Source organism: Piliocolobus tephrosceles, chromosome 4 (genome assembly GCF_002776525.5).
Source record: "Piliocolobus tephrosceles isolate RC106 chromosome 4, ASM277652v3, whole genome shotgun sequence".
NCBI lineage: Eukaryota > Metazoa > Chordata > Mammalia > Primates > Cercopithecidae > Piliocolobus > Piliocolobus tephrosceles.
Genome location: NC_045437.1, coordinates 95,245,685 through 95,251,223, shown reverse-complemented (window position 1 = coordinate 95,251,223; position 5,539 = coordinate 95,245,685). Strand labels below are relative to the sequence as shown.

Genomic DNA, 5,539 nt, shown 5'->3' with positions numbered 1-5,539 from the left:
TATAGAGCAGTTTCTAGCATTCAGGATGTTAGTCCTGCCTCTCCACTTTGTCTTTAGCTGTCCTCAGAGATGTTCTTTTAGGCACTCACAGTGCTTCCCATAGTTTGAGGTAGGGATAGGTCTCCTGTCAGAGAACATAAGACAGTAGAGAAACTGACTGTCAACCTCAGTCTCACTTTCTCCAGTGTAGAAACTGAGAGTCAATGAACATTTTCCACATACTTGGTGCTGGGCAGATTTCAGGTAGTGGTGTTATTGTCATGAACATCAGATTCTCTTACTGTCTGCTGGAGTCTTTTCACTTCTCGGTGGCTCCAGGAACTGATTCATTCTCATATTTGTGTTCTGGGATATTGCTGGTGATCATCTTGGTGCTATATATTTGTTTCTGGTTTTCTGTGCAAGGGAGTGAAGCCAGCTTGTTTCTATGCCACCATTTTTGAATTGGAAGTATGACTATAGGGCATCACAGTCTTAAACTCCTTGGCTCAAGTGATCTTGTTTCAACCTTCCAAGTCACTGGAACTACAGTCTCATGCCACTGTGCTCAGCTGATAATTTCTAAGAGTTTAAAAAGTTCCTGAATTTAAAATGTAAGAGACTTGCTAATCAACGAGAGTGTATGCTTTACTATGGAAATTTAATTCGGAAGGAGAGATGATAGGTCAAGGCAAGGGGAAAAGAATGATAGAGATACCAGCAGGTCCTATAATTTAAAAAGTGAAGATGCACTGGACAATCATTTCAGCAAGTTTCCTTTGAATAAGAAGTTTATATAGAAGTCAAAATGTCTTAAATGCAGGGAAATTAAGGTTAGAGATTTGCAAAACATTTCTTTTTTCAAGATTAACATGCCCTTCATTTGTTAAATTCTATACTGTGTACTTTAGCTATTGCTATGAATTGGAAATTTCTATAAAAATTATCTGAAGTCTAATATTCATGATTCCCATCTTTAACTTATTCTTACAGATAGCAGTCACATTTTGCATTTTAAAATTTACTTGCTTCTTACACTATTTTGCCATTTAAAAGCTGAAATAAAGTATGGTGTATTTCCAAACACTAACAATGTATAACATTTGTTGAATGTATGGTATGAGCCTAGTACTCTTCTAGGTTCTCTATACATATTAATTCATTAAATGTTTTAGAAACTTTGTGAACATAAACACCCTTATTATTCCCGTTTTATAGATGAAAAGCCAAAGAATGCAAAGATTCAATACTTAACTAAAGTTATTCAGTTCATAAATGATGAAGCCTATTTTCCCACATAGGCAATCTGGCTCTGGAGCAACTTAGCATAGAATGGTATCCTGGAGGTTTCACAAATATTTATCTCCTCTCCCCCACCACTGCCCCCCCCCCAAAAAAAAGCTAAAAACAAAAAACAAGGGAGTAGTGAGACAATATCTAATTGATGAAATTAACCAATTTCATCTAACCCTTTAAAATTTGTAATGCTGGAATTCATAAGTTGTAATCATACCAAATATAATAGGTCTAGAATTATGATACTATTGCTATGTGACATACATTTTTGCTGAGTCAACCTGAGAATAGTCACTCTCAAATTTTAAGGACTTATTACAACATATCTAAAATAGTATAAAGTCCAAAACCTTGTCTCTAGAGCTGTTGTAACTATTTCTAATTCCCCAAATTATGGGTTAGGCAATGTTAGAAGCTGTGACACAGTACTTGTATGATGATAATATAATTGATAAATAAACGTTGGTATGGAGGAAAGTAAGAAAGCTGATAAGTTCTGGCATCAGAGATGATGATGCTACAGATAAACAAGTCTGGCTGTGAAACTATGATCAGAATAAGGATCCAGAATAGTTAATGTGGATATCTACTCTTTTGACAGCAGCTATAACGGCAATTCTAGGCTCTGCTACTGCCAGGACTTTGCTCTGGAGCAGTTCACTGGTATAGTCTTTTCACGATTCTGGAAATAGACAATGGGTAGAACCCTTCACCCTATAGGGTGTGACTTGCTTTTCTTACCAAATGTTTGTTGCTAATCAGTCTCAATCATGCAATTAGTTTGAAAACTTGTACATCAGAGTCATCATTAATCTATCCTATTTATCTTTGCACAAAGTTCATTTAATGAATAACTAGCTTTGAATCTGTGAGTTATTATTTAGTGCTTCAGAAATCCAATGACTAATGCCGTGAGACAAGCAGATGTGCTGTATCAGCTTCAGCAGTGTCATTTTCCTTGGCTTTCCCCTGTGAAGTTCTCAAGGCCTAAACCTCTTGAGCATGCAGTCTGTTGGCTTCAGGAATGTGAGTGGGATCCAGAGAAGGGCTCATGGCTTTGGGTGGGGAGAAGAGTGCAATTTGCATCTTGTTCACTTCCTCCCTGTTTTCTATGCCCAGATGTTATCAGGGTAAAATCAGAGCTCCTACTGAGTTGTCAAGTCTTATGCATTTCTATTTTCTATCCAGGCCTTTGGAATTAAGGAGAATTTAAAGAAATGGTGTATGGGGTGAAGGAAACAAACAAACAAGGAAATGAAAACCAGAAGGGAAAGCAGCCCAATATGGTAACAGAGCTCAGATGGAACTTGTAAAGATAGAAATCACCTCCAGTGTAATTTGGGGTTAGTGCCAGCACTTGAGATAGTCAATGAGTTTCTCAATTCCAGGGCAAGGGTTCCAGTTTTAAGACTTGGGCTTCCAGAGCAACACATATAGGAGAAAAACATACAGTTGAATGCAGCCTAAATGCGTACAAGAGATAGTTACTTAGTGATATGGTTTGGCTCTGTGTCCCCAGCTAAATCTCATCTTGAATTGTACTCCCATAATTCCCAGGTGTTGTGGGAGGAACTTGGTGGGAGATAATTAAATCTTTGGGGCAATTTCCCCCATATTGTTCTCATGGTAGTGAATAAGTCTCATGAGATCTGATGGTTTTATAAGGGGTTTCCACTTTCACTTCTCTCTCTCTGGTTCTTGCCAAAACCATGTAAGAAGTACCTTTTGCCTTCTGCCTTGATTGTGAAGCCTTCCCTGCCATTAAACCTATTTTTATTTTTATTTCTTTCTATCTTTTTTTTTTTAAGGTGTGCAATTTTATTCACTGGTCTCAAGTCAGTGTATAGGTAAGCTCCAACTGCCTCCACCCACTCCCAGGGAGACCAAAAACCTTCATACATCTCAAGCTGGGGGACCAAAGAGGGGGGCCATGAAGGCTGATCACTCAAACTAAAACAAAATAAAAAGGTATTAAGGTGAAGATTAAAAAATTTTTGCATTACATAGTTTACATGAAAGCAATGCTATCACCTCCACTTTGTAGGCTTGGGAAAGTACTAGGCCATTCTCCTTAGAGAGTAGTGGGGTGGCTTTTAAGAGGGCAACAGACTTCCTGTAACAATGCATCTCACGATATTTGGGATGACTATCAAAAAAGTACAATGTACAATCAAAGTCCTCAGCCACATTGCAGAACTTTGGGGGATGTTTCCTCCAGCTGACTACTGTCACCTTCACTGTTCCAGTTCTTAAGTCCTAAGTCAAGCCAAAAACAAAACAAAAGAAAACAAACAAACAAACAAAAACAAATAAAGCCATGCCAATCTCATCTTGTTTTCTGCGCAATTTATGTTTTTTCAAGAAAGGGTGTAATGCAACTAAGTTATAATTGACCTAGGAGCATTTGCAGTGGATGTGGAAGGGGTTGGGCTTGTCGCATTCCTTGCTGATCCACATCTGCTGGAAGCTGGAAAGTGAGGCCAGGATGGAGTCGCTGATCAACATGGAGTACTAACTCTCCAGAGGAGCAATGACGCCAGGGCGATGATCTCCTTCTGTACCCCATCCTGCCACACCAGGGTACGTGGTGGTGCCACCAGATAGCCCTGTGTTGGCATGCATGTCTTTGCGGATGTCCCTGTCACACTTCATGATGGAGTTGACAGTAGGATGCCACAGGATTCCATGCCCAGGAAGGAAGGGTGGAAGAGCACCTGGGGGGTATGGAACCCTTCGTTGCTGATGGTGATGACCTGGCCATTGGAAGGTCAGGCAGCTCGTAGCGCTTTTCCAGGGAGGAGCTGGAGGCCACTGTGGCCATCTCCTGCTCGAAGTCCAGGGTGATGTAGTACAACTTCTCCTTGATGTCATGCATGATTTCCTCCTCGGCCGTGGTGGTGAAGCTGTAGCCCCCGCTGGGTGAGGATCTTCATGAGGTAGTCAGTCAGGTCCAGGCCAGCCAGGTCCAGATGCAGGATGGCGTGGGGGAGGGCATACCACTCGTAGATGGGCAGTGTGGGTGATCCCATCACCAGAGTCCATCACAATGCCAGTGGTAAGGTCAGAGGCATACAGGGACAGCACCACAGGCTGGATGGCCACGTATATGGCTGGGGTGTTGCCGAAGGTCTCGAACAAGATCTGGGTCATCTTCTCATGATTGGCCTTGGGGTTCAGTGGGGCCTAGGTCAGCAGCATGGGGTGGTCCTCGGGAGCCACAGGCAGCTTGTTGTAGAAGGTGTGGTGCCAGATCTTCTCCATGTCATCCCAGTTGATGCTGTGCTGCACCGAGTACTTCAGGGTCTGGATGCCTCTCTTGCTCTGGGCCTCATGGCCCACACAGGAGTCCTTCTGACCCATGCCCACCATCATATCATGCCTTGGGGTCTGCGGATGCCCCATGATAGAGGGGAAGATGGCCCGGGAGCATCCTTGCCTGCAAAGCCAGCCTTGCGCATGCCAGAGCCGTTGTTGATGAGGAGCGGGGCAATATCATCATCCATGGTGAGTTAGCCGTGGGTGTGGATGCCCGGCAGAGCAGCAAGGAGGTGGCTCTGTGCTCGCAGGTGGACGTGGTCTCGGCGGTCCATTAAACCTATTTTTCTTCCCAGTCTCAGGTATGTCTTTATCAGCAGCATCAAAATGGACTAATACACTTAGCTGAGCATGTCTAGAAAATTTTCTGATTACAGTTTTGACAAGAATATCATCTTTCTTCTCTACCAATCAGAATGTTATGCCTGTCCCATTCCTAATGTGTTACTTTTCCATTGTTAATCCACTTAAAATAACTTTATGGTCTTGTTGAGATAGAACCTTTTTTAAAACAAAAAACGAATATTCTATGTAAATACCTATTCTTAGCTCAATTTTGCAGGAAATAAACATTTCAAGAATAGAATTAAAAAATGTATACAATGGCAGATGTTTTATAAATCATATTTCTCTAATTTAAGAGATTTAACAAACATACTAAATCTAATTCTCTTTTGGAAACAAAATTTATATTTCCAGATAATCTGGAAAAGCTAATTAATCAATAAGTTCGTTGGGGTTTTACTCTGTGTTTTGACAGCACGAATATATTCATCATGGTATGGGGCATAAGGAAATAGCACAATTAATACTCGTAAACATGAATGTGAAAATGTATAGTTTTGTGCTGAGAAGTGTCATTTCTAATTGCAAATATGGCAGCTTTATTGACATCATCATTAACAGGATTTTTAAGCAATCTACCAGTAGTTCCAGAGATGAGATTCAC

The 5,539-nt window shown here is 41.1% G+C and overlaps 1 pseudogene; it reads right to left on the bottom strand.

The window, feature by feature from the left end:
- Positions 1 to 3,669: 3,669 nt before the first annotated feature.
- On the bottom strand, positions 3,670 to 4,778 carry LOC111542703 (annotated as a pseudogene).
- Positions 4,779 to 5,539: the final 761 nt, after the last annotated feature.